Source organism: Amblyomma americanum, chromosome 11 (genome assembly GCF_052857255.1).
Source record: "Amblyomma americanum isolate KBUSLIRL-KWMA chromosome 11, ASM5285725v1, whole genome shotgun sequence".
Lineage (NCBI taxonomy): Eukaryota > Metazoa > Arthropoda > Arachnida > Ixodida > Ixodidae > Amblyomma > Amblyomma americanum.
The window spans coordinates 11331331-11358715 of record NC_135507.1 but is presented as its reverse complement, the minus strand read 5'-3'; the positions used below and the strand labels follow the sequence as shown (position 1 = coordinate 11358715).

The window sequence follows — 27385 nt, the reverse complement described above, 5'->3', positions numbered from 1 at the left end:
ACAAGCGCCTCCTCATCAAGGAGCAAGGCGGGATGAAATGAAATATTCTGTACATAAGACAAGCGCGAAACACTTCCTCCTAAAGCGTTCGGGCTTTCTGCATGGTACTTTAAGCCGCGGTTTACAGTCACGTCTTCAAAATGGCAGCATATGGGCTTCTCATTTTTCGTCTGTAAAGAATTGGATCTAATCTGTTTGTTCAACACTTGAGCGGCACAAAACAACTTCAGCGACACGCTCGTGGGTGCGTGCATGTCAAGACAACGCTGGGCTTTAAACACCGTCGACGCTGTCAACGTTATTAGCCCATAGTTGGGCGCGCAGTTCTATTTTTCCGCTCTAACCACGCTATCCAAGCTGTAACGAAGCCTTGGAGACCCGCATGCTGCCCTTTACAAAGACGCCAAGAAGTGCTCAGTCCGTCAGGACCAAAACGTTTTGCGCGATAGCCGCTCGATCGCCGGTCCCGTAAAACCTTTCGCTCTTTGTCGGAAACCTTTCCTCGCCCAGTTCTACAGAGGCGCCGTGCGCGGCCGCTTCAGACGGAGAAATTCGCGAATGTGATGACCAAACTCCACGAATTATAACGAATGCGGATAACGTATCCCGTTAACGTCGCATTCGGCTCGCCGCGGGAGTGAACGTATGCGAAATCACGGGCGGCATCAGAAACGAATAGGCTGCTGCTTACGAGCGCATTCACTCGAGAATAAAGAAGCATCGGTTTTTGTGCGCATGCCGAACTTAAACAGACTGCTTGGGGCGAAACGGCAGTATACTATTCAAAGCGACGAGAAGTTATCGTTCGCCCAATCGCCGTCCACGCCTCTCACGCTCTAAACACAAAGCAGTAAAAGGGAATAGACGTATATGTTTAGAATGCACGTAGCTTATATGCAGCGCAAAGAAGTGCAGTACATATATCCAATAGAAACGCCGGTTCTCTTCAGCCACCAGGTGACGTATTTAGCAACGACTGCTTTTTTCCGATCCATGCGTTAGGTCAATCTGTTGCAACACCTTTTCCAATACGCGAGTCCGCGGCAGACATCTCTTCCTACCTACCGAGTCTAGCGTCACAGGCGCTAGCTGCCAATGAAGGAGGGAAAAGAATTGGTACATAATTAAGCTACGCAAGTCCAGGCAACGTGGCGATTTCTTTTACGATTAGCGTGCAGGTTGCAGATTATGCCAGCAGAAAACGTTCAACCGCCGCGTGCAGACAGAGAAAGCGAAATAACTGCCCGCAAGAAATGAAAACAGCCAGGATAGCTTTCAAAAGATTCTAATTCCTTTTTGTTTTCTAAGATAGCAAAATTCTATAGCATCAAGCGAAGAGAGTGCTTCCGGTTGCGTTCGAACTGGGAACTACAACAAAACCTCTTTTAAAGTTGCCCCGCGCAACTCTCATGAGGCGGTGCCTCGCAATAGGGAAGAAATAAATGAAATAGCGCATAAAATTAGCCGCGACCAGCAGGTACTCAAGCGGTTTTAAATGCAGATAAGTTGAGAACCGTGACGCGCTCGATCAGAGAGAAGGCGATGGCGCGGAAGCAATTTTAAAGCGTTTTGTATGCCTGCTGATTATTCGGAATAGTTAAGCGCTCGATCACAATTTAAGGCCCATGTATAACGGCTTGCATGGCAGGCTAGCTTCAGGTGCCCATCCATGCATGGAGGAAGTAGCATAGGCTAATGTTCGTTTCTAAGCTCCCTTTATACGCTGCGGCAGTATATACAGGTAGATTAGCATAAGCTGTCTGCGAGCGACGCTCAAGTATTGACTACGTCGCAATCGGGGAAATCCGTGATTAAATCGCCGAGGATCATAGCGGAGGTGTTCCAGCAGAGAATCCTCCTATAAGATTGTGGTTCTGTAGATGGCTCATATGTCCACCATAGTCCAGGATACACCAGTCGTGTGCTCGAACCGGAATCATATTCGCGCTCGGGAACTGCGAGATGGAACATAGTTCAACGTCCGTCGCATTCATCTCGAACGGTCTCGTTGCTGCGAATTCGCGTTCTTCCCGGCGTCGAGGTTTGAGTTTTCTATAGTAGCTTTACGTATGCCACGCGTTCTGCAACTGAGTTTTATTTCCACCAGGAGGAAAATGGAAATTTCTCGCATCTTTGTATGACGGCTTATTCGCACTCCAAGATTTTGAAGCGTGAGGACTGAACTGTCAAGATGGAATCAAACGCGATGCACCACCAGCCCGGTACAAAACGCAATTTTCGGCATTTTGCGTTTACCTAAAGTGAGCAAGTATGGAGTAATCGATGCGAAGGGAACATCCAGGGACAACGTCGCGTAAAGAACTCGAGGAACATACGCACGGAGGTATTCTCCTTAGCATTAGGCCCGGAATAATACATTCTTTCAAAGCGTTCTTGTTCAATCATTTCCTCCTTAGTGAGCGTGAACCACGCAACCGATCTTCCCATACAACATGCAACTATCGCACCGGACATCGTGAGATCAGCCCCTTAGTCCGCGGAACACGAAGATGACGGTTGCAGACGAAACCACGACCGAAGCGGACAAGAGGTGTGCGATTAAGGGGACGAGGTACAGAGATGGTATCGTACGCGATTATCGTTAGCGTGATCGAATTCGGCGACGACAAGTTCGGTCGCTGACACACTATAAAACAGGTGACTACGGAGATCACACAGAGTTCGCCTCGAGAAATAGGTCTGCGCGATACCTTGTCGTGTCGTCATCGGTTGTGTAAAACATTAGCTATACTGAGCGCATGCAGATGGCTCATGTTGTCACCTGCTTCTTACAATTATGACACTGTCATCAGACCAAAGCGAAATGATTAGTGTAATCAAATAATCGATCGAAATGGGTGGAAGAACCATTTATATAACGCGTGTCCAGCTCCAGAAGGCGAAAGTGTTGCGGCTTGACAAGTGTTTCGCCACATACATTGAGAGACCATTCAGGTATCGGCAAAATCACTACGTTGCCAGCCAGTCAAATGAGCACTAGCGCGAGGTCGGACACATTGCACGATTTCTACGTCATGATGTAGTTCTGTAGTGCGGTGGATTTCTGATCCGTCAGGGGAAGAAATCCTCAAAAGCATCCCTGCCCATGCGTCTTCCTTCCCACTTTTCGTACTGAACTAATCCATGCAACAACCGATAAGTGAAGCCATGTTCGGTGCGTTCTGATCTCTTTAACCATTCGTCGAATACAGTGTGAGCAGGAACTGAATATTTGTATGAGTGTTTGATATAGTCTTTTGATTTGGAGACAGTAGCGATTCAGGATGGAAACGGTAACATCTTCCGCGTTCTGGAACAGAACATTTTCTTAAACATTTATTTACTAGTTTACAACGCGGACACTTTGTTTGCAACAGCGTCGCAAGCATATTGTTTTCATCAAATTTTTTTATAAAGGTTATAAACGCGAAGCGCAGACAGCAACCGTGATATGCAGTGATGCGCGGCTGTACTGTATTGATGCACACCCGGCCTGAATATGGAAAAGCGAAAGTGCAGTTCTGTTGCCGAACACAACGCGCCGAGTAAGCCAGGCTCCAAACACAGAGCCAAACAATATCTTTAAAATAACTGCACTCTGCATACTACTAACGTTTCTGATAATCTCCAGGGAAATCGCTGTTTTCCCCAGTGCAAGAAAACAAAATCGGCCTCGGTCTGAATCGCGCGCGCGTGCCTGCTTTCGGGAACCACGCTCCCGAGGATACTACCGAAAAATAAAAAGCATTTAGTACGACTTGCGCTGCAAACACGCCAGTGCGAAGTCGCGAGGGACCGCCGAAAGACGTCGGTGGTCGGCAGGAGAACGCCGAGGAAAGCCGGTGCACGGCAGGAGCTGTCGGGGCGCCGGAGCGCACGCGTTAGCCCAAAGGAAAGCGCGCCCAGCACGAGGCGGGCGCGTGCCGAGCGGCTCAGCATCATCCCGAAGACGCGCCGGAGCAGGCTCCACCACACGCGCAGGGATGAAGAGCCATGCGCCTGCCGCTCCCGGAGCATCGGCGCGCTCTGCAGCAGCCGCAACACAGAGAAGAGAGCGCGCGAGAGCGCCCTTTTTCCGACGCCCGCCGACGCCGGTGCGTTCGCGCTGGACTCCTGGTACGCCGCGAGCCCCTGGGCACCGCGTTCGGCTTCGAGTACGCGCCGGTACCGGGGCCCGGATCGGGCTGCGATCATGCCAAATAACGAAAAGGGACTCACACGGATCCTCACAGCTGACACCGTGCCGCAGCCATGTTGGTTTTGGAGAACGCTCTCCCGACAGCCCTCGCGCGCGCCGGGTTTTTCCTCCTCGCTCTCCGAAGAAAGCGCGCGAGCGCGCACTGGTGGCGCCATCGCTCGGCACGCTAGCGCACCAAGGCAAAATGGCGGCGCGCAGGGCGTTCGGCTCCTGAGTGGGCGGTTCGGAGGCCCAGACGTAGGTAAACACGATTTCCGCATGCTACGTTTCTTCCTTTTAGTTGCGATCAGCTGGTAAAGAGTAGGCATACAGAAGACGTTAGCTGGTATGCTTTATTTACCGTGTTTAACGGTCGCTGCGCAACGCGGAGCGGTGCAAAGTTATTGTGCCGGTCCATAAGGGGAAGTCGCCGAGCAACGTAAACAAGGATCGGCGAATGGCGATCAACCATAGTTGGGCTCGTTCAGGTCGGTCCTGAGGTAGTTTTCGTTTGCACGGGTGATATTCTCGAGTTCGTCAACGCTTCCTGCTTTATGCCGGTGAATAGCGCGCCGTCCGCTCATTTACCCTGCTCCCGAGCTGCACTGCTGATGCTGTGCGTCGGAAGAATGCGTGGCGCCATCTCATGGCGCTTTTGGTGAATCGGCAACAGACGATTCCCGCTTCTTCGTTTCAGTTTTGGAATTCACCAGCGCTCAAAGGAACGCGAAACACAAGCCGTTAACTGGTAGCATGCGCCTCCAGAATCCTGGAGGACTACACGGCGCTGACTGACATCACGTGCATCATTTTGACGGAAGCTCCTGCGCAGTTTAGAGTTCAAGTAATGCTCTTGTTTGAGCGAGTTGGTTCATCTTTGAAAGGGTACGTACTTGCGCGAAGTAGACGGGAACAAAGAAACACACTACATGTACAGAGCATCTCGTGTGTGTTTTTTTGTTGTGTTCCGCCTGCTTCACGCAAGTACGCACCCTTTCAAAGTTTAGAGCTGCCTACTTACCAGCATGTGGCTAAGGACATCTTTCGATCGTAACCAAATGAGAGCAGCCTGCGTAGTAATTACTCGTTTTAGTTTCCAGAGATTGTCAGATCACGTATAATAGTTTGCGCTTTCCATTTGGCGTTCTGTCTTATCTACAAAGTCAGAGTATGCATGAATGTGTACGCACTGTTTCTGCTGTTGCAAATAGAGTTGTGCCGTGTGGCAAATAAACATTCCGCGAAATACGAACGACTGTGCTTCGGAAAACACGCGAAAAGGGATTCAAAGAGGCACAGTATCTTAGTACAGCGAGCGGACTTACCAGGTCACCAAAACTGGCGTGAAGACTTGCACAGTGACAGACGGGCGTCCGTTGCTGCATCGAAAGAAAAAAAAACACACACACACAAAGGTCATTATGGTTGTGCATGTACTATGTACGACACGAATTAAATGTTTTATTTTAAAACTTCAGTTTCTTTTCTCACATCAGTACTTTACTCATACTTCGGAAACGGGTTTGAAACCAGCGACTGAAGCCGCATGAAGCAAATGAGGAATTCGGAACTGCTTGATAAAGTTTAAAAGGTTGTTCTTAGAAACAGCGCGAAGAAACAAGGACACCACGAATAATAATAATAATAATAATTGGTTTTTTGGGGAAAGGAAATGGCGCAGTATCTGTCTCATATATCGTTGGACACCTAAACCGCGCCGTAAGAGAAGGGATAAAGGAGGAAGTGAAAGAAGAAGGGAAGAAGAGGTGCTGTAGTGGAGGGCTCCGGAATAATTTCGACCACCTGGTGATCTTTAACGTGCACTGATATCGCACAGCACACGGGCGCCTTAGCGTTTTTCCTCCATAAAAACGCAGCCGCCGCGGTCGGATTCGAACCACGAAGAAACGATACACACGAGCGCAGGTGTGTATCGTTTCTTCGTGGTGTGGTGTGTATCGTTTCTTCGTGGTGTCCGTGTTTCTTCGCGCTGTTTCTAAGTACAATGCATTACCAACTAGCCCGGAACCTTGCTCTTCTTAAAAGGTTGATTTAGGCCCTCCGTGATGGCTGTCGCCGGTTTATTGGTTTACTCGTCTGACATCTCGATACTGGTTTTGTTAGCTTAAATTTTTAGCTTTTTTACAGTATACGTTTTGAACAGTTAGAATAAGATGAGAAAGGGTGCGGAGCGCGATAGGGAACTGGCTATTATTCAAGGCTGGCAAATCAGATTTCGAACTCCTATGATGCGCCGCGCATCAACCCACATTTATTTCTTATTCTGTACTTGTACATAGTGTATATTACCCCCTATTACTATCCTTTCTCACCATCGCTCCCCGCTTTTCCCTCTCCAAGTCCTCTCCATGTCCTTTTATTCCTGCTAGCCGCAGCTCAGGTGCCTCAGGTTTCGATGGCAGAAGCCGCGGCTAGCAGCATCTCTTCCTTCTATTGTTATTTTATTATAAATACTCACTAACAACAAAATCTCAACTCGACGTTCCGCATACGCGGCATTTTTATGAAGTTAATGTACAGTTAGGGTTATATAGGGATAGTTATGTAGAAATGAAGGCACTGTAACTGACTCAAGCCTAAATGACGTTGTGAGGGACGGAGAAAAGGGAGAGAGAGAAAGATATGCGGTTTTAAATACAAGGCACTGCTTAGTGCGTGTCTGTCTGGTTCTAACCCGCTTGCGCTCTGGAACGTAGTGTGGCAACTCTGATTTTACCTGAACAACGCAGACAATGGTGAGTTGCCACACCGCTTGTCCTAGGACAGGTGGGTAACAAAGGAATGTAGCTGAGATAGAACAGTTATGATATTCCTGCTATGCATCCTCCGAATGGCTCGTTCTATGCGGTCAGTATCGAGCTGTCTGTATATACAGTTCCAATGCCATTTGCACTTTTGCGCCAGGCGATGGAACTTGAATATGTATATAGGAAACAAAGGTAACTCCAAGGCAATAGAGGACAACTGTAAGCAATTAATCTTTGTTCCCAAACTTCAATAAAAATTAATTCTATCCATCTTGGCAGTTATTCTTCGACAGAAAAAGACGCATTTATTATTGATGAAATTGGTTTTATTAATGCATCATTTTTTTGCCGTTCGGTTCAAACTATTGATGTCGAGACTGAAAATGACTCTGCTGTCATCACTTACGAGTGAATGCCGGTATAGCCTAGGCTCAGGTATCCGCACGATAAAAACTATCTTGACGTACCGCTGTTTGCTTGCGAAATCGACCTCTGGTGTCAATACCTGTATTTATTTTACCATTTCTACAATATAAACTAGAATATGCATATGTGGGTGTAAAAAGATACAAAATCTTTCATCTATCGCACTTCATATTTATAAAAAGGGGTGCGCTAAGGGACAGCTTACTCCCTCTTTTACTCCTTTCGCTTTAGAGTCTAGATCATGAAAGTCACGTTTTCAGTGAATGTTTATCATTATAACGTGGCAATCTAACGATACAGGTCAACTTAATTTGTCCTCAGTGTTGCTTTAAAGAAAGCTTTATTTCACTTTACTCATACGTAGTGTCACAAAAAATGTGACAATGTTATGGAAGCTACGGCTCGCTTCCTCCGATTCGAAGGCCGTGTTTTCTAATATACTTGGCCGCAAGAACGGCCTGTCATTGGTCGGCTCACCCCCTATCGTATTCAAGTCAGCCAATCACGACTGTCGAGGTCTTGAGCGACAGCCAGTCTCAAAACCGCTATACCGTGCGAAAGGCTTTGCGACAAAGGCAACCCCTTCTTTTTGCTCAGTGCTCCGGAATGCTGCCGCATTTGTGTGAGACGAACTGTACTGCGCACAGTGTGTATAAATTGCACCACGCCACAAAGCACCCCCCCCCCCACCCCCCTCCCCACACACACAAGATTTTTTTAAGGAAATTTTGCGTTGAGCCACACGATTCTCATAACCCATTTTCAAGTTCGATGCATAACAGTAACTACTGTTATGCATGTTATGAATGTCAGCTAAGTATTCTTCATAAGGCTCATCCCTGTACACTGACGATCAGGAGCTGATTAAAACTCGGAAATCCCAGAGGATTCTGCCGCATGATTTACTTCTTGCCACGTCATTTATATGTCGAATGAGGTGAAAGTGCCTTGCTCACGTTTTTTGAGGCGGACCTATATATTTTTCCAAAGCCTCAAGAAGCGCGTGGACGTGTACAAACGGCGATCATGCCTTCTCCTGGGCACTTTCATAAAGTTGAGCATTATTCACACATACAGTTACCGAACAGAATGAAAAGAACTGGCGCCTTGTGACGCTTTGCGCAGCTCGCAACATACCTACAGTAAAATACCGAAGGCGATGCGCCCTTTCCTCTGGTGTTCCTCCTTCAGGTTTCCTCATTTAATTTCCTCGCGTCGCCGTCATCCCGCGCCTTTCTTTCCTCGCATGCTGATTAGCAGTGTTCTTTATTGTTTTGTTTTTAATCCGCGCTAATTCTTATAACTCGCATTCACGTAATCTGATTAAGAGAGAAGCTGGAAGGGTCCCGCCAGTCCCCCGCTATAGCGTTCCTCCCTGTCGGGATAGCGGGAAGGAGAAATGTGGGAAGCGCGGCGGCGGGAAAAAGAGGAATAAAATGGAAGAGCGCTTCCCGCGAGCGAAACCCTTTGGACCCGACGCGTCGTCAGTTGCGAAAGGGCACCGCGCAGGCCCGTCCTCGTCAAGGAGGAGGTGGGATGGGGGATCGAGATGCAGCTAACGCAATTAAAGGAATTGAAAGTTTCCTTTGCGGTAATCCACTAATTCAACACAAGTTCTTAACGCAATTAAAACCTCTCTCTGCAGCGAGTATGCCCGAAAGGAAGGAGACGGCGCCCACTCACGAAGAGAAAAATCTTTGTGCCACGTGGCTCCCTCCTCGCCGTTTTCTTTCTTTCCCTCTCCTTTTATTTCCCTATATTGGCCGCTTTCAGATCCTTATCCCTCATTTTGCCAGCCTCGCATATATTTTGTTTTGTTTTAGGAATTGTGTGTGCCGTAGGGAGATAGAACAGAATATTGCTTCGTTCTTAATCTCTCCTTCCCTAAACCCTGAATGTTGTTTTGCGCGGTTTGTTCCGCTTTAGCGTATTTCCCTCCATACCGAATCTTTCTGTCTGTATTTGCTTCTCCCTGAGCCCTGGTTTTGAGGCTTCAGTGTACTCTTCTTCCGTATCCCCCCCTTTCCACTTGCCTTTCACCATCTCGTTGTTGTAAGAGAAAAGTTATTTTGCAGACAGCGCTCGCAAACGCGTCCTGCTGGGTATTACGTTGAGCGTTGCTGTCGTTTTCCTCACGGAAATACGACGCTCTTTTGTTATTCACCGCGTCGCCAAACTCTCGTCTTCTTCATCGTCCGAGCGGGGTGCGCGTGTCGCAGAGACTCCGCTGAGTGGCTGGCGTGTGCTTTTTTTTTATGCGCGTCTGGTTTTCGTATCTGTAATTCGATTTCGAGACTGGAGTTTTCCCTCATTTTGAAGGAGACGCGGCCGCACCCCGCGGTGCAGAAGGGAAGGTGGGCACCTTCCCTTCTGTTCTTACATCCCTCTGCCCTCTTTTTTTCTCCATCACGCGTGAACTCTGCTCTGCAGCGACGACGTTCTCCTGCTGTCTCGCGAACGCTTCTGGATTCGTGCCCTGAGGAGGAAATTCTGGCCCGGGCTTCCTCATCGCAGTCAACCACCGCTCGATTCATTAGCAAACTTTAACGCGGCTTTGGTTCCCCGAGGAAAGTGGCATCAGAATGGGGACGCTGGGGACGGCTATATTGGGGAAACAGGGAACGAGCGGTTGAATTCGCTGCGTGTGTTTCAGCGAACAGGGAAGCATCTTGAAATTGCGATGCGCAACAGAACGAGATGACTAGACAACGCAAATTCACAGACGAATTGCTGATTTTGGTGCTGGTTTATGAGGTTTAACGTCCAAGAGTGACACGTGTTGTATGAGGAACGCCGTAGTGAAGGGCTTAGAATTAATTTGGACTGAGAGTTCCATAACGTGCACTGAAATCGCACTGCACATGGTGCACTTCTGCATCTCGCTTCCTTCAAAATATGGCCGCCGCCGCAATGTGGATTAGGTCCCTCGACGGTTACCTCAGCAGTTGAGCCCACAGCTACTGAACCGCGGCGAGAAGTCTTCGATCTTGGGAGTGTGGAAGGCATATTCGGGGAAGGAATTAAGGTTTTATGCAGTGTGCACCAGCGAGATTCAATTCGACCGACTTTCCCGACTTTAGATTTCGCTTTTAAACAGGGAACTTTGTTCTGCCTGTTGGCCATCGATCTGATGATTAAATAAAGGAGATTTGAGGTCGCTAGAGATGATGCGGTATGTTTAATAGCTCTTAGCCTGCGTTTTCCCGTGTCTGCATTCAGTGTCCGGCAAGCGTTTCCTGGTTGAAAAGAACGCTAGACAACCATATTCTGTGTGTGAAACCATGCAGTTTTCTATGTATGTTTTTTTAGATATTTTCAGGCTAGAGTGCATAGTACTAATAGGTGGATCCGAACAGTAGGATAAAAACGCATTCCGCAAGTTCCCGCGGATGGTCGAGCAAATGTCTGACTAGTTAACAGAGTGATCTGAAAGTAAATGATCAGTTATGTTCTTGTTGAAAGTGCTCATCGGGAAACATGTGTTATAAATTCGTTGCTGTACATAGGAATAGGCGTAAACGTATTTGGCCTCGCTGTGTATCTTGGCTTGGATTCGTACATTCGTTTAGTTGGGGAGTTGTTGCAATGTACAGAGTATGAGGTTAGAATGCATTGCAGAATTTCATTTAGGGTCTTTACGAGTCTCAGAGGCGTTCTTAAATCTTCTTTATCTTCTTTCTTACTTTTTTTTTTCTCCTAGAAGTTAGATATATGGACATTACCCAGTCCTGTTACTGCGGATGTGTGTTATCTTATTTCTCAAGCGTCTGTCGTTTTCTGATAACAAGAGTACCAGTATTGGGCACATTATAATGTTGCCTCTCAATGAAACGACAAGAACAAATGAAGTTTTACATTCTAAGGCAGCACAAACTCCCTGAGTGGAGTAATGTTCCACCGTTGGTGTTCTTCCTTCTTCGGGGAATTTCAGATGTAACATTTGGCAAAAAGGAATTTTCGCGGAGTGTCAGGGAATATTAAGAACCTAAATTGTCTCAGTGTTCTCAAAATCACGCAGTTTTGTAGCTGCTTCAGGGAAAAACTGCCTGAAATGAGGATTTTTTTTAGTTTATTGAAGGAATTTTCGGTTAGGGCAGAGAACAGCAATACCCGAATGATACCTTGGTGAAACGCTCAGGGTATAACTTGTCAATCAAAAAGCTATTTTATTTACACCAAAATGTTACCAAATGACATTTAACTTGCACACCGCTTCGATCATTGCTCAGCTTCTCCCTGCGCTGTACTCGTCGGACGCACGACCCCGATCATTGTGGCGCAACGCCATTACCGAAACTGGCCTCTCAATTCTGCGGAAGGTTATTAAGATCTCGTTACGGGCTTCCGGCTTTTGTAGCGGCTATAGCTCCCGGCTCGACATTCCCGTTGCATTTCAAAGCCCGATAATCGCATGCGAATGCGCAACGCCGGCAATCGAAACAAAACACAAAAACAACAACAACAAAACGCGCACGTTTACGCCGGCCGGGTCCTTTCACCTGGCGGCAGTTGCGCAACGTGCCCGCTGTGGTCGGTCGTTGCCAATGATCTGAACACCTGCGGGAAGAAGGTAATCTACCCCCTCCCCTCTTTCTTGATCTCCGCACAGCTACAGGCGCCTCTGTCGGTGTTTTGTAAGAGGAGTAACTGCTACTGTCCGTGTCGATTTCTCTCGCTTCTTTTGTAATTTATTTCCTCTCTGTTGTCGCGCGGCGTTTTCTCATTTCCCCTTCCAAGTCCTCCCACGCTGTCGCATCTTTTGTTGCCAAATAATGGAATAAAACAGCCCCGCAAACGAGACAGTGCGAGAACCTGCGAGACGAGACGATGTTTGCCGCGCACCGCGGAGTTATTGCGTTGCGACCTCAATGGACCTTTTTCCGGCCGCATTGTGCGAGTGCGTCTGCCTGCACAGACAGGCCTGACCGTCTCACCGGGAGGTTGAAACGGGAGCGAAGGGCTCGTGCCTCGAAACGTGCCAGACCGTCGCTCCGATGATCAGATGTGTGGCACGTGAGGCCCCCTGCCTTTCCCTTCCAGCTAACTCCCACCACCAACCACACGCCGCTTGACACGTGGGTGGCCGCGTCGGCCGTGACTACCGATAGTTCTTCTGTGCAACGCGCACTCCATAGTGTGGTGAGGAGATGCGTAAGGAGGGTCAACGTGCGGACTGCTAGGTCTGATATATCATTTTAACGGGAAGTAGTGTTGGTCGAGGTCACTGAGCCTTTCGAGTCGCATATCACTTAGTATAGGATCTGTACTGTTTTAGCTTTAAGCGTGTGTTTTGAGGATCATTATCATATTAGAATTATTGTCATCACCGTCAATAAGTCCGGTTAAGTGCAGTGAAGGGTAAAAATCGGGAATCTTCAGTTACTCCGTCTTTACGCCTGTACTGTTTCCGCTAACCAGTTACCCCTAATCATTAACCCTATCCATTTTAACCCTGATCAGCAACCATGTTCATTTTAACCCTGCCCAGTCATCCATGCCCAATTACTCCTGCCCAGTTATCCCTGCCCAGTTACTCCTGCCCGGAACCCCTGCCCAGTTACCCCTATTCTAAGAAGTTCTCTCAAGCCTCGCCCGTTCTGAGCCTCGGCAGCGCTCTGATGCCTGTTCATTGTCTTGATATCCGTTCTGACCTTATCGTGTTGCTATTTCTTTGCATATCACGCACTGATCAACCCGATTTCACACTCTTATTAATTCCAGCTAAGGTGTCATCATCAGGCGACTGTTCTCTGATTCATGCTGCTGTCCTTCTGTAGGCTAATGTTACACCCATGATTTCCTTTGCTATAGATGGCTCTGCGGACCCAGTCACATTTCGAACGTTTATTTGAGAAAGATTATCACAAGCAAAAGGCAGGAAGTTAAAGTGGTTTTGCCAGTTACTCTGCAGTGGGAAGAAAACACATGGATTTAAACGAAGGCAAGAAGGGCGGCACTGGTTTAGGGACATGCAGTAGGACGGCGCTCCGAGGCAGTTTTATGGTCATCTCTCGGATGAGACGGCTAAAGGGTGAAGGGGGGAGGGGGATAAACGAGCCTGTTTTTTTCAACAAACAATTTCGTGCTCAGAGGCGACGTGGCGCAAGAACTGTTATTACTCGTTGAGGGAGACTTGGTAATATTATACTGTCTGACGTTTAGCGAGCTGATTCATTTCTTATGCCGTTGACTGGCTGGCAACAGCTGCAGCTGATACTTCAAAGCCGACAGTCAAAGAGACAGAGTATGAGTGAAAATTATAGTACTGCACGTCGTACGACCTCTTTCAAGTGGCTATGTTAAAGTAAATTTTCGTGTTCGAGATTCGCCGTTTGCAGTCGCACGAGGTCAGTAATGATTTCGTGCCGCTTTAACTAAATGTTCTTTTCTATTTTTTTTCTCCCCGTGTGTCCTGTTCTGCCTTGCTGAAATACACGCGTGCTTGGTCTTCATACTGCGTAGCAGCGGTCCGAGAATAATCCAGGAGCTCCATGAATTATGAATCGCTTCGTACACACTCTACAAAACTACACAGAGGTACAAACAGGCTGGCGGCGTACGGTTTGGCACGTGATTTATCCGGATGACCGCCGCACGGGGTCGCCCCTTCTGTGTGCGAGGCCTAAGGAAGGCGCGCGTCCCTCTAATTGACCCTTCTCCCCCCCCCCCCCCCCACCCCACCATCCACAACGACCATCTTCAACTTGTTCGGAGTGTATACACCGAACTGGGCGCACGGACCTGCGCTGAGTGACCCGAGGGAGTCCAAAACACGACTCTGCTAAACACACTGACCCCCGCGCTGTGGGCGGAGCCGGGGAGCCAGTTATCGGGAGATAAGTCTCGGGGAGAGAGAGAGAGAGAGAGACAGTCCATACGAACGAACGAAGAAGGGAAGGAGGAAAGGCCTAAGAAAGGTGAAACGTACACAGCATCGTTTTCGCCTACTCCGAACAAAACTGGGACTTCTGGGTAGTGCGGGTGCCCCCTTAGAGTATGCTTTGAGGCCAGGCCTGATCAAAAAAAGAAGATGATCAAATACCGCCTTGCTTATTAGGTGGCTCGCTGCTGTGACTTTTGTTATGTTTTCCTTTTTTGTTTCAAGTATGACCTCTGCTACTCGAAGGGCGCTCCGCTGTGCGTAGCGAGCCCTTAAACGCCGCGACCTTTCAACTCTTATACCGCAGAGTTATTAGTATTGTCCCTTTTATATTTTATTTCCCCCAGTCGCCCCTTCCTTCACGCATGCGATTGATCTACCTTCGCCTCCCCCTCTTCCACCCCTCGATGCCTGTCGCCTCGTTTCTCTGCTGCGTAGTAGCCTGGGCTAAGAAAGAGAGCGGTGCTGTTGTGCGGCCTTGATTGTGTTAAAGTGCGGGTTGTTACGCGGTCGGAGAAAACGGTGCCGAACGTGATCGGCAGCCGGTCATGCGAGAAGGTGTGCAGGGGTGATCGGCGTTTGGCGCTGGGGGAGGGGGGGGGGGGGTAGATGGCAAGCAACGGTAGCCTCTCAAATGTGTAAGCCACGGCCGGCTGGCTCCAATGTTCACCGCGCTCCATCCTGGTAATTATTGGTTATGCAGCGCGTGATGCCTCTATTACGAAGTCGAGCCGATATATACGCGCCGGGTATAACGGGGTCTTACAATAAGCTCCCCGCGAGTTTTCTGGTATAAAGCTCGCCCATATCGCGCGCGGTCTGACACGCAGCTGGAAGGATTCAGGATATTTCTAGTCCGGGAAGCGAAGCCGTCGCCGTTTCGCGGCCGCCATGATGTTGTCGGCGCCTCGAAGCGAGGTATCCGAGACGCGCCGGTCGGAGTCGTTGTCCTCGCCCGCGTATGAGCGAGCGTGAGCAGCGACGGTGGCGATGACGACGATGAGGTCTTCATATTTCCGCTCTTCCTGCACTTGCTGCCAGCATGTTCGTTCTGGGGAAGGGGGGAGATGGAAGCATGGAAGCAGCAGGCGACGAAAATCAGGAAATATCTTTGCTGGACGTGTTCGGAATGCCCGCGCCCGTCGCTGTCGTCCTCCGTAGCCTCCTGCTGCCATTTTTGCCGCTCTCTGTGTGCGCTCTGTAACACTTTTTTCTGACACTGTGCGCCTTCCGCGATTGCTGTGTAGTGGCAAATATCACGAGTATAGGGGCGTCGGAGGCTAGACAAACCTGTCGTAGATTTTCTCTCACGTCGGTTCTAAGGAGGAAATGAATGGATGAATTTGGTGAAATGAATAAAGGACAGACGGTGGGGTTAAAACGAGGAATTAAAGGATGAAGAGCGAGCATCCTTGGTGGATTTTGTTTTTAATCGTTTCTTCTTCCTCTGGTCTGCACCAGGAGGCGTAGCTTGACTTTCTACGCAGATGTGCCGGAAGGTATTGATGGTCTAGTGAAAAAAAAAGTTAATTGATCTGTTTTCATAGCCCAATGGACAGCCGTTGAGGACCGATGTGGTTTCTTCGTTTTCGCCTCATGTTACCTTGATGGCCGTGCCACGGAGGTTGCCCGGAGTTTGCGGCGTCGTAGTGTAGAGGTAAACTCTGTGACGTCATCACCATTTAACCAATCAGAAGTGAGCATTGCCGTTTCCACCTGTTGGCCAAAGAAAATCGGCCATTCCTAGTCATGTGATTCGGGTCTCCAGGCACCCGGGAGTGGCAATGGGTATGGTACTGCTACAGTGAACTGGCATAGACAGAGTATAGTGGGCGTTGTTTGCCGCGTGACCCCAGCAGTGATGCCAGTGGTGGCCTGCTTTGCAGTCTCCGAATGGAACTACGTCAAAAGCGTGTTGATCACCACAGCGTTCCAATGTTTTTGAGCGGTCATATTTTTTCGCCTAAAGCGCTGTCGGCAGCACTGGCTGCTCACCGAAATAAAACATTTCGCCTTTTTGTGCACTAGATGACGAACTCAACAATGTCATAACAATGTGGTCACAAGTGGGCGACGGCAGCGCCGCCGCTTCGATAGCCAGTAACGGGGTCAAGCACCCAGTGCGAAATAGCGGTACATTCCCTCTTCTAGTACACAGTACGTAGCACAGCTGTCGCCGTCAGATTTTTTTGGTCCTTTCCATTTTCTCGCCGACCCTCACTGGTACAAGTCAGTCCAGAGGTCTCTACTAAAACTAGCCTCTTAACCGCTGTTTTGGGTTTTGGATGTGGAAATTCACATCGTAACTGTCACACACCGTGTCACGATGTCGCACATCCCATCAAGATAAAAGTATATGAAGATGTATTAGCGCGGATGCAGGGATACCTACGAACAAGAGAAATACGGAAAGGTGGGCTCTTAGGCCTAGTCGTAGCTTGTTTTGATTCCGAATTGGGGACGATGCTGATGATGAGTTTTTGTGGCGCAAAGGCATACTTTTGCCAAAGAGAGCGATGGCACAAGGTAATTTTTGTTTGACAAGGTGAAGAGTCCGAGATTAATCTTCCTAGCATTTCACCCTAAAGAAGCCGAGCACCAGGCCAGGGGAAAGCTTGTACCCATTGTATCACCGGTGAGTACCCGGTGGCACAGGGGATCGAATCCCACACCTCCCGCATGCGAGGCGGATGCTGAAATCACTACGCCACCGCTGCTCTCTTGATTCCGAATTGCGGCAGGTGAGAGGGAGGAGCAAGGTTTAATTTGGAGAATTTCATTCATTCATTCATTCATTCATTCATTCATTCATTCATTCATTCATTCATTCATTCACTTATTCATTTGCTTCGATTGTTAAACCAGCACGGTGGGCTGCATAGTACCTCAATGTGACTTAATTCTCGTTAATACGACATACACGCCTACTCTGTGTTCCAGGCATACCCTTACTTGCTTGCGCGTGCCAAAACTTGAAGGACAGCTACGCGCAGTCCGGTGACGGATTTCGGTACGAAGTGAAGTTGTTCCCTAATTAGCCCGAAAACGCACCGCATTCACGCACGCACGTGTCTTGTGTTAATTTGCTTCCATTTAGCGCGACCACACCTTTTCCCCTATTCTTCAGGCATCCTTATTATCTGGATAGCACGGCGTAGAAGAACCCCGGCGCAGCCAAGCTGGCACTGCATGTGCTGTCGCTAAGGTCGCCCTCCCCCTCTTCCATCTCTCCCCCTTTTCAACAGTAGCGACTTACAGAGCTTACAGATACAATCGCTATTTCGGAGGAGAAGAGAAGTTACAATAGGCTGCCAAGTGTATATACTGTCCTCTTATTGTGGCCAAGCACGATTTTTAGCGCCGGTTTTCTCACGTAATTGGTCCTCCCGGCGCTGTATCTGTATCTGTGTTTACGAGTGCGTGTGCGTTTGTGTATAATTGCTATAGTAGGCGGCGTGGACCACCGCCGCTCTCTACATGCGTGCTCGTTCGGCGGGTTTTTTTTCTCCGGCCCGGGGGGCGTTTTTGTCGAGCCCGTTTTCGAGCCGCGTAATTCTTTCGCGGGTCGTCTGGCGCGCGAGGCTCGTGAAAAACGCGTCGACCTTGAAAAACGTGTACACGCGTCGCAGAGACAAGGTGGCGAGGTGTAGATTTAATGACCGAAAAACAAACAAAATATCGCGCGAAGAAAACGCGTTCTACAGTTCTCCGATAGGTTGCGTGCGTTCGTTTTTCGGTGTAGATGGCGATTGCGATACGAGCGCCTTGCGCGGTGTCCAGTGCTGGAGAAAGAGAGAGGACGCAGGCGCGTAGTAATTATCGATTAGTATCGCTTCGTTTTTCTATACAGCGTTGATTCGCTTCATTTTTTTTAGACGTGTGCATTCGTCGCCGGCCTGGACGCGCTAATTGCTGCGTCATTATGCTCCTTAGGTACGGGTGGTGGTCCTTCTTTTATACGCGGAGGCAAATAGCGTGTAGCTGCTGAGCGCCGTTGTGAATGCGGTCGAAATGCCGCGTGTCGAAGAACGAGAAACAAACGCGCTGGACACGGTGTCCTAAATAGTTCGCTTTCTTTAGCACCCGCGTCCGCGGGGTGAGATTCCTTAATGGAATCGGAGGCTCCCGTTCGCACATCGACTCGCTCCAAACGTCACGATTTGTATGAGATGGCTTTCAAGGACGCACACTTTTGGATCACCAGGTCAAAGGCATGTTCTTCGAGATGACTGACCTCATGTTTCTTCTCCAAGTGATTTCTCTTTGGTCTCAGTACGCGTCGTAAGAGCTCATAGCGCTGGTTTTCTGGCTTGTTCTTGAGTGGGATATCCAGTCTGCACGCTATACCTTATTTGGCGCTCAGTGCGAGCCCTCAATGTTTAAAGATCGAGTTGTAACACAACGTAAAATGCACTTAGCGCTTTGTACAGTCTTCGTGAAAACTCTTTAGGCCACATGGTTTGCTTTCTCGCCGTGCAGTGGGACACTCGTCGGATATCCGAAGCGCTAAGTCCGTGCCAGGGCGAGGAGAACTTTCATCCTCAGCATTTAATGTCTTCCATCTTTAGGGTTGGCGCAAGTGCTCAGCTACACGTATCAAAATCAAACCGTATGTGGCTTGATCGAACACTTTTGAGCTAGGCTGTAGTACATGCTGTTCATTTATAAGTGTGGCTGACCCAGATGTCGAGCATTTGATCCTGTTTTCGGCAGCGTTTTCTGAAATTACGCATAAATCTGAAAGATAGGGTTGCGCAGGTTCTATAGGAATTCATCTAAAGCTAGAGACGTGAAGGCAGCGTCTAATTTGAAGCATGAGTTGTAGCACTAACCGCAGCTGGAGTTAGAATTCGAACCCCACGTACTCGGTTATATTTGAGTGCTGCTTTTCGTTGAGGCACCATAGTTTTGCCAGCTTCACAATTGGCCTTAGAGCAAGCCGCATGCTTTCTATGTATAGATGCGCGCATCGGGCCTTGGATTTTATCGCAGCTGAAGGCGTAGTGTGTGGTTTTCGAGGTCCAATGGTTTAGTGGGTTTGAATCCCATTAAGTTTCTGAATTTAACAGACACAAGTCAGTACACTCGCTATATAAGGCTTTTCATGACAAACAATAGATCAGCGGCTAAACTTCGGCAATCAATGCTGCGTGCGGGATGAACAAAATTATTGAATAGAGTTGCGCAATCATCAGACGAAATATTTGGTGCTCTTAACGGCGCTGTGTTGTCTCAGTTTTCAGGCTTAAGGGTGGCTACTTACCGTGACATCATTCTTCAGGAGTACGAGGTAAAATGAATGAAATTTTTGTTTTCTTTCATGCGTACTTCTTTCTTTTCTAATTCGTTCGTTTCTTTCGGAGGGGTTTTACAGCTACAAGGAAGTCTCCATTAATTGAACTTGATTGCAGAGTAAAAAAAAAAACCTTTCGTCACGAACATAAACTGGCCACGTGGAGCCGTTCCCGAAGGTTTAATTCATTAGAGGTGTTTTGCGCCATTTTTGTCTTGTCTCGATACATTAATAAAGGATCTTTCAAGCTGATATTTTTCGCTGCGACTTTCCTGTAGGCGTTCGCACTATACTTATCGTTGCCAAGTTTTTTAGGGGACCGAAATTGTGACAAGGGACGATACGTACTAACACCCTACAGATCATCGGCACTGCTTTTGTTGTTAGTTTTACGTGTTACCTTCAAATAGTAGTAACAGTCCGGACGGAGCAATGTCTCTTGACCTTATCCAACGTAATATTTTATACCCAGGCCTTTGTTAATTTTAATTTACAGAGGCTCAGTGTTCTAGTGGACTCCTTACTGGAACGTATTTGGCTCGCATTCAGCCAGCCGGGTAATAAGAGACACAGCTCGGATTCCCAGATCGGTGTTTGGACGTATGCCCGAGCCACCAATTAGCAACCGTTGACTTTCCGAAGGTAGCGCTGTTTGGCATTTCTACATTTGTTTTACGGCTGCTTCTATATGGGATGCCCTCTCCAGTCTGCACTAGCTCACCTCAGCCGTTACCTTCGTAAAATGGCGTAGTAGGAAACTCTGTGTTCATTAGCCAGCGAATGAAATTTCCAAGTGCAGGCACCGCGTGTTGTAGAATCTTTCCAGAAAGCCCGATCAGCGTGAAATGAAACGCGAACGGGACAACCAAAACGTAGACACAGGAACGCAACGATATTAGCTACTTGGAGAGTAACTGTAGGTGGATTACATTAAAGCTTTCAAAAAGCGATCTGCGCGCCTCCAAAGTGAAAATGAACGGTTCTACGCCCTAAACGCGATACGCGTGCATGGGAGTAAAAAGGGAGTATAAGCTGTCCTCTAGCGCATACTCCCTTTTGCGAAAGGGAGTATGCGCTAGAGGACAGCTTATACTCCCTTATACTCCTTATACTCCCTTATACTCCCTTATATAGCTTATACTCCCTTATACGCTGTCCTCCCTAGAGGACAGCGTACTCTCCTTTTACTCCTTTCTGTTTATAGTGTTGTCCAGCTGTTCGAGATGTTCTCTCTTGCCTTTCACGTTTTAACCGCCTTCGAGCTCAGGAAATCTGGACAAACGCTTCTAGTCTCCACGGCCGATACCCCGGGCGACGTGGAGTTGAACGCCCAAACTCACCGCGGGCATTTCGAATGTTTGGTGTCCCTGATCGAATTTCTATATCTGTCGGAAATAATTGGTGCGAACACAGGAAGCATTTTATAGGTCAGATTTTGAAGCTAGGAGGAAGAGTCCGCCGTTATAATCACCTTGTTTGCGCATATTCTCTCGGGGTTCTCTAGCTTTTTCAAAATTACAAATTCAAAATATCCCCATTGAGTTACGCGGTGATCGCGACATGGCGACCAACAAGTGACGGTAGCTGCTGGATATCCAAGGAAGGTGGCCATGATTTGGCGCTTCATATGACGCTTGACTATACGTGCCATCTACATGGTCCTCGCATCAAGGTAGGCTTGGGATGCGCAAAAGATATCTCACTTTCTAAGCAGAAAGTCCTAGAGTGTTCTATAGCGAATTTTGGAAATTATGGCTAGTCTCGGCGTGGGATTTGGGGGCTATTTCTATCTTGTTGGCGTTGCTTGGGTTGTGCGCCAAATACGCTAGTTTCTATTCATTTCTATTTATTTAGCGTCCAGTTAGGATGCACTTGGTTCGGAAATGCGCCGTTGCCACTATACTCCCTTATATCCTAGTCTAAAAAGACGACAAAATCGTACCGAAAATACGACAGAAGGGTTGGTTTGTCGTTTGGTCGTAACGATATGCTTTTTTCTGTAGTTTGCGGTATTTTTCTGTTGGTCTGTCGAACGACAACGGACAGCCCGATACTACAGACATAACTTCACCAGCGAAAGCACGAGACACCAGGAGAGGAAGAACACAGGACAACGCTGGACTAACAACTGAAGTTTAATCGAGAAACGTCCAACCTAGGTCACCAGAAGACGCATGAGTATCGGACACATTAAATAAGCACTAAAAAAACAGATGCATATGTGGCGATTCACCAAGGAGTGGATACAGGCTCCATATCTGGCAAACAACAAAAGACGCATACATTGCCTGTCAAACTTGCACGCGCACACTTTTGCTTAGGAAATTAAATTCCTAGTGAGATGCAAAGACCGTGCACTGACGCAGTTTTTACAACTCCTGCAGTGACGTGGAAGATTATTTATTGTAAAGGAGTTGTAAAGATTGTGTTCCGGCTTTTAACAACATGTCAGTCATCGGAAAAGAAAAAAAAACAGGGAGTAGAGGGAAATTCTGGAGGCCTATCATGTTAGGTTGCAAGGCAGTGGCACGTGCCTCAGTGCATCGTCTTTGCAACTCACTAACAAGGAATTTAATTTCCTAAGCAAAAGTGTGCGCGTGCAAGTTTGACAGGCAATGTATGCATCTTTTGTTGTTTGCTAGATATGGAGCCTGTATCTACTTCTTGGTGAATCACCACGTATGTATTTGTTTTTTTAGTGTTTTTTTAGTGTGTCCGATACGTATGTGTCTTCTGGTGACCTAGGTTGGACGTTTCTCGATTAAACTTCAGTTGTTAGTCCAACGTTGTCCTATGCTCTTCCTCTACTGGTGTCTCGGGTTTTCGCTGATGAAGTCATGTCTGAAATACACCAACTAGCCCACATGGTTACCTTGTTACCGATACTACAGAAAATCCTGGTTTTACGACAAACATTTTTCGTTAAAAGTTCATGGCCCAAAACACAATAAGAAGTCTGTTGGGACGACAGAAAAGTTGTGTTGTTTTTCGACTGGAATGCACTATATTCGCCATGCAATAAGAAAAAAATACTCTAAAGCTCCAGCTGCGCGAAACAAACGCGCTGCCATTCTATAGATCCCAGCGATGTCGCAACCCTTGACGAAAGAGGATAAGAAAGGAAGGAGGCGTGTATACCTGTTGGCAGTCAATAATTCACGCGAACAGGGCTGCGTACGTGCGCATGTAGGAAACAACCTTCTTCTCTCCCCCCCCCCCCTCTCTCTCTCTTTCTCCCTTAACATTTATAGCCGCCGGGCTTGTGAGGCGGCCGCCACCATTGCTTATATTCTGGGGGCCTTCGCTAGGTATATGGGTATATACACCGTTTAACGCCCAACCTTGAAAGCCGGCCCTGGTCGTCACGATAGAGCAGTTTAATACACTTAATCGCCGCCGCTTTGTGTCTTGCGCATATGTTGTCCGCGCGCCCTTCGACCGGAATAATATGAAGCGTGGGTCGCGGCCGCTTTAAAACTACTTGGGAGCGGGGGGCCCTACATTCGGCTGAGCAGAGGGGATGTGTGATACCCTGGTGCAACATTTTCTTTTTCCACAGGCAGGCCGCACCTACTAACGAATTACTTCTTTTTTCACAGTTGATAATCTCTGATGTCTCTCTTCTGTACATCGTTATACCTACAGCTCCTTATTTTCTGTATTTTATTCTTTTGTTTTGTTTCGCTTTGTTTTTGAATTTTTGTGTGATATTATGCGGGTCCAGTGTTTTTCACGCCTGCCTACCGCACCCCTTCGCGAAATAGGTTGCGAGCGAGTATTCGGGCGTTAACCGAGTTGGCGTTTGAGGCGGAAAGGCTTTGATCCTTTAAATTGGTTGCTCTTTTTTTCTGAGTGCCTGCTTGGGCTGCCGGCTTTAAGAGTCGCTGTTAAAAAAAATGGCGTAGGTTGGCTGCCTCCAGGCTTGCGAGTAAATGATTGTACACTTGCCCGATGGCGTCTTGATAATGCCGCTGTTTTCTTCTCTTTTTCACTGCGTGCACTGCGTCTCAATTTTGTGCCTTTTTGAGATAGCACTGCCTTGATGAAGAAATTCCGTAGTGCGATATCGATTATGCTGCTTCATTATAGTGAAGCTCAGAGTTGTTTTGAAGCTGCGATGGAGGGAAAAGTTAGCAGTTATAGTATTAGTGGTGTAAGAGGAAGAGAGCACGGTGACGGGGGGGGGGGGGGGGCGAGAAGGGGTCTAAGATGGAGTGAGGGGTGTCATTCTCTCGCCTCTTACTCTACGACAAGGGAGAGGCGGAAAGGTTACGATGCGGAGAGGTGAGCGGCGGGACTGCACACACCACTGGCACAGTAGGGATCTTGGGACATGAGGCGATCCATGGCAAGCTATTTCATTCTTTCGACCAATCGCTGACTGCGTGCTAATACGTACTCCACACTGGCTCAATTGTATTAGGAGCTCTAAGAGGCAAAAATCCATCGTCGGTCGTAAAATTCTCCCATTGGCTGGAGGGAGGTGGCGTCACCACACGGGAAGTGACTTCACCACACCGGGAGTGACGACACTTCTGGTAAAGGCATCAGCAGCTGCCAATGTTGTCGTTTTGCCAGCGCAATGAAATTAGGTGTACCTGTGATTTTTTTTTATTTTCCCTATTAGTCCGTCTTGTACGACCGGCTTAAAAATTGTAAACGGAATATGGCCTACGATCTAACGACATTGACGTGAGGGGAATTGGGAGTCCCCAGGAGTGGTATACGTTAACTCATTACTGTGGCGTTGGCACGGCATGCTCTCTAAAATTCACGAAATTCGTCTCAATGTGAATATTGTTCTTGTTTAAATAGCCGTTTAGGTTTGTGTTATTTTTGCAGTTTGCTTCTTGTTTTGATGATCCCAATCTCTTTTGCAGTGCTCTTTGGGCCTAAGGGAAAATAAATGCGTAAAATAAAACGAATGAATACGCAGTGATGCTAACACCATGTTTCCTTTACCTGCGGCCCACCGATACAGTGTGAAATAATCTAGAAGCCAGCGTCCAAGCCTTCTGTCGCGCCCACATCGCACGCGAAGAAGTCAGTCCCACGCCGGTAGCAACACGTCCACATCGAGGCCCTTCTATCGGGTCGTACTAAATTGAAACCACGCTGCCTACCGCTGGAGTCGCCGAACGCGTGGTTCATTGAGTGGTGCAGAATCTATAGGCCACGTCGATTGCGCTGCCTATATCCATTTCAGGCGATCCTACGTTAGGGAGCGTCAGCCCGCCACAGATTCCCATGTTTTCCAGCCTTCTCCGTAATTGGTTTCTCGCCGTGTGTGTGTGTGCAGAAGATCGGTAAAAAGAGAGATGGAGTAAAAGAGAGAAAAAAAGAAAACAATACTTCCGCGTATCCGAGCCCCTCTCCTTGGATTCGTCGTCCACGCAGTTTGCCTCTTATATATTTCTGGAGTCTGCGTATCGGCGCGCATATTTTTCATACACACCCTCGTGATCGCCGGCCCTCGGCGGACAGGCCCGCACAAAAAACACACGCGCCGGCCAATATCGGGCCGCTTCGACGGAGTGTGCGCCCGAGCAAGTACGCGCCAAGCTCGCAACGCAGGGTGTATACGTATATATTCGCGCAGTGGACGACCCCGTAATGGACGGGCGTTTTCGCCTCCTGGCGTTTTGCTCACGCCCATACTTTATCACCGTCTCGTATAAGGGCGCCTACGAGGTGGGGTGATGTAGAGACAACGCTCGCGATTTAAGGATTAAAAAAAATAAGAGCATAGAAGTGTGGAAAAAAATTAACCAGCGCTGTTTCATCACGAACTAATCACACGCGCAACCTGTGCACATTTGTTATTGTGTAAGTAGTTTGTGTATACGTCACCTCTCCCCCTATCCTCTCTTCCTGTCCCCACACCTGTCATTTCATTTCTCCATTCTGCCTGGTATCTTTTATTTCCGTTTCCCGGGCTCAGGGGCTTCAGTATCCATGGCAGATGCTGGGGTTAGCAAAAATCTTATCTTTCCTTTTTATTATTATTTTAATAAACCGCTAACTACTTACTACAACTGTTTCGCCCACTCGGGACGTTTTGTTTCGCCCAGACATCTTTCTTGCCGTGGATTATTTGCTCTGTTTGAAACGTGCTTGGTTATTGCGCACTCTGCGGTCGGAAAGGCATCAGTAGACATACCCTCTAAACCCGAATACGCCCATGTGGGAGTAAAAGGGGGGTAAGCTGTCATCTATCTAGTGCACACCTCTTTACAAAAGGGTGTGCGATATATAGAGGACAACTTACCCCCTTTTTACTCCTTTCTGTTTGGAGTGTAGGACAGTATGAATCGCGAAATTTCTACACCCTGGACGGTTGTACTTTGCTTCTCGCAGACCGCGAAAGATCGTTTATGCACGTTCCGGTCGCGCAAAAAAAAAAAAAAAAAACTTAACTTTCCTTCGCTCTTCTCTCGTTCGGTTTATCCGTTCCTCACGTGTAACGTAGCCGATCGATCATGGCCTCTTTAGCCTTCCTGGCTTTTTCTTTCTTCTGTTGCTCTCCTTCTTCGCCTACGCCGCACGCAAGAAGGCACAGTACACACGTCAAAGTATGAACGAGAGATGGACATGCTGTTTATCGCTTAAGACTTGGCTCATAACGCGAGGGAGGTTAGCATTATATCTGTGTGGAAGCAAGCTTTCAGAAACATTCGCAATGTACTACCGAATCTACGCAACGTGCTACAGAATGTACGCCCCGTTAAAGATCCTCAGGTGGTGGGAATCAATCCAGAGCACTCCACCACCGTACCTCTTTCTTTCTTCCTTCTTTCTTTCTTCCTTTCTTCCTTTTTTTTCTTTCTTTCTTTCTTCCTTCCTTTCTTTCTTTCTTTCTTTCTTTCTTTCTTTCTTTCTTTCTTTCTATTCACTCACACCTTCATCTCTTCCGGGACAGCGCGGTTGAGGTCCACTGAAATGTGCGGCAGTTGCTGCGCATGCCGGCCAACATCGGGCCGCTTCGAGGGAGTGCGCGCCCGAAACGGTACGCGCGTCTGTAGCTTGGCATTTCCTTTGCTCAAAACCAATTTACAATTTACTACGCCCCACGTGTTTTCTTTCCTTTGATGGAGAGGAATATGGATGACGTACCGGGTGAGCCTGGCTAGACTTGGACCAGCCGACAGACCAGTTCTTGGTGACTTTGGCGCAAGATATCTTTGACGCTTGACGATGTGTCGCAGCAAAGTTGTTCATTTCTTGCTCTTTTTTAGCTTCTTTCGCCACCTTAACAGCGTCCGTACTGAAGTCTATTTTTTTATTCGTTTTTAAGGTGCTGCTGCTGCTGGTCACTGACTCGTCCTACCTGTTCTGGTAAGTGTGACTGCATTGAACGCAGTGCATCTTGGCTCTCTGTGTTCGTTGAAGAGAGATGGTGGTTTGCACCGGCCATGTAGTCTACCGCCAGCATGAGTTTACAAAGGCAAGCGAAGACGAATGCAAAAATGCTGGAAAATAAACTAAGGGAGAACTGATAGAAGGCCGTCCGCTCCGCTACTGGATCTGGTCATCATGTATTCGGAATGTTTCGGTAGCTTTCCTTCTCCTTGTCGATAGTCTTCACGTCCAGCTACAAAAAATGTGATATAACCGCTCCCCCCCACTAGTTGTTTCTTCCATGGAACGTAGCCATCTCTGCTACGGATAAATGGCTAGGCTAGGGCTAGGGCTAGGGCTAGGGCTAGCTATAGGGCTAAGGGTACAACTTGAGCGAGAGCTAGTTGAGAACGACATTGAAGGCGACGCCATTTACGATTCACAGAATGCTCCAAATAGTCGTTGTTGTGAAATGAAGTTTTAGTGCATACAACAAATTAGAC

At 48.0% G+C, this 27385-nt stretch overlaps 1 protein-coding gene and 1 long non-coding RNA gene across 2 annotated transcripts in view; one reads left to right on the top strand and one right to left on the bottom strand.

Annotated features, from left to right (window-relative positions):
• LOC144110583 (uncharacterized) overlaps window positions 1-4241 on the bottom strand; it is a 215827-nt gene extending 211586 nt beyond the window's left edge. Inside the window, exon 1 of the mRNA XM_077643602.1 lies at window positions 4219-4241. The gene's annotated coding sequence lies outside the window, so the exon portion shown is untranslated. The remainder of the gene's footprint in view (window positions 1-4218) is intronic.
• LOC144110585 (uncharacterized) overlaps window positions 1-27385 on the top strand; it is a 296323-nt gene that overhangs the window by 58387 nt on the left and 210551 nt on the right. The window lies entirely within an intron of this gene.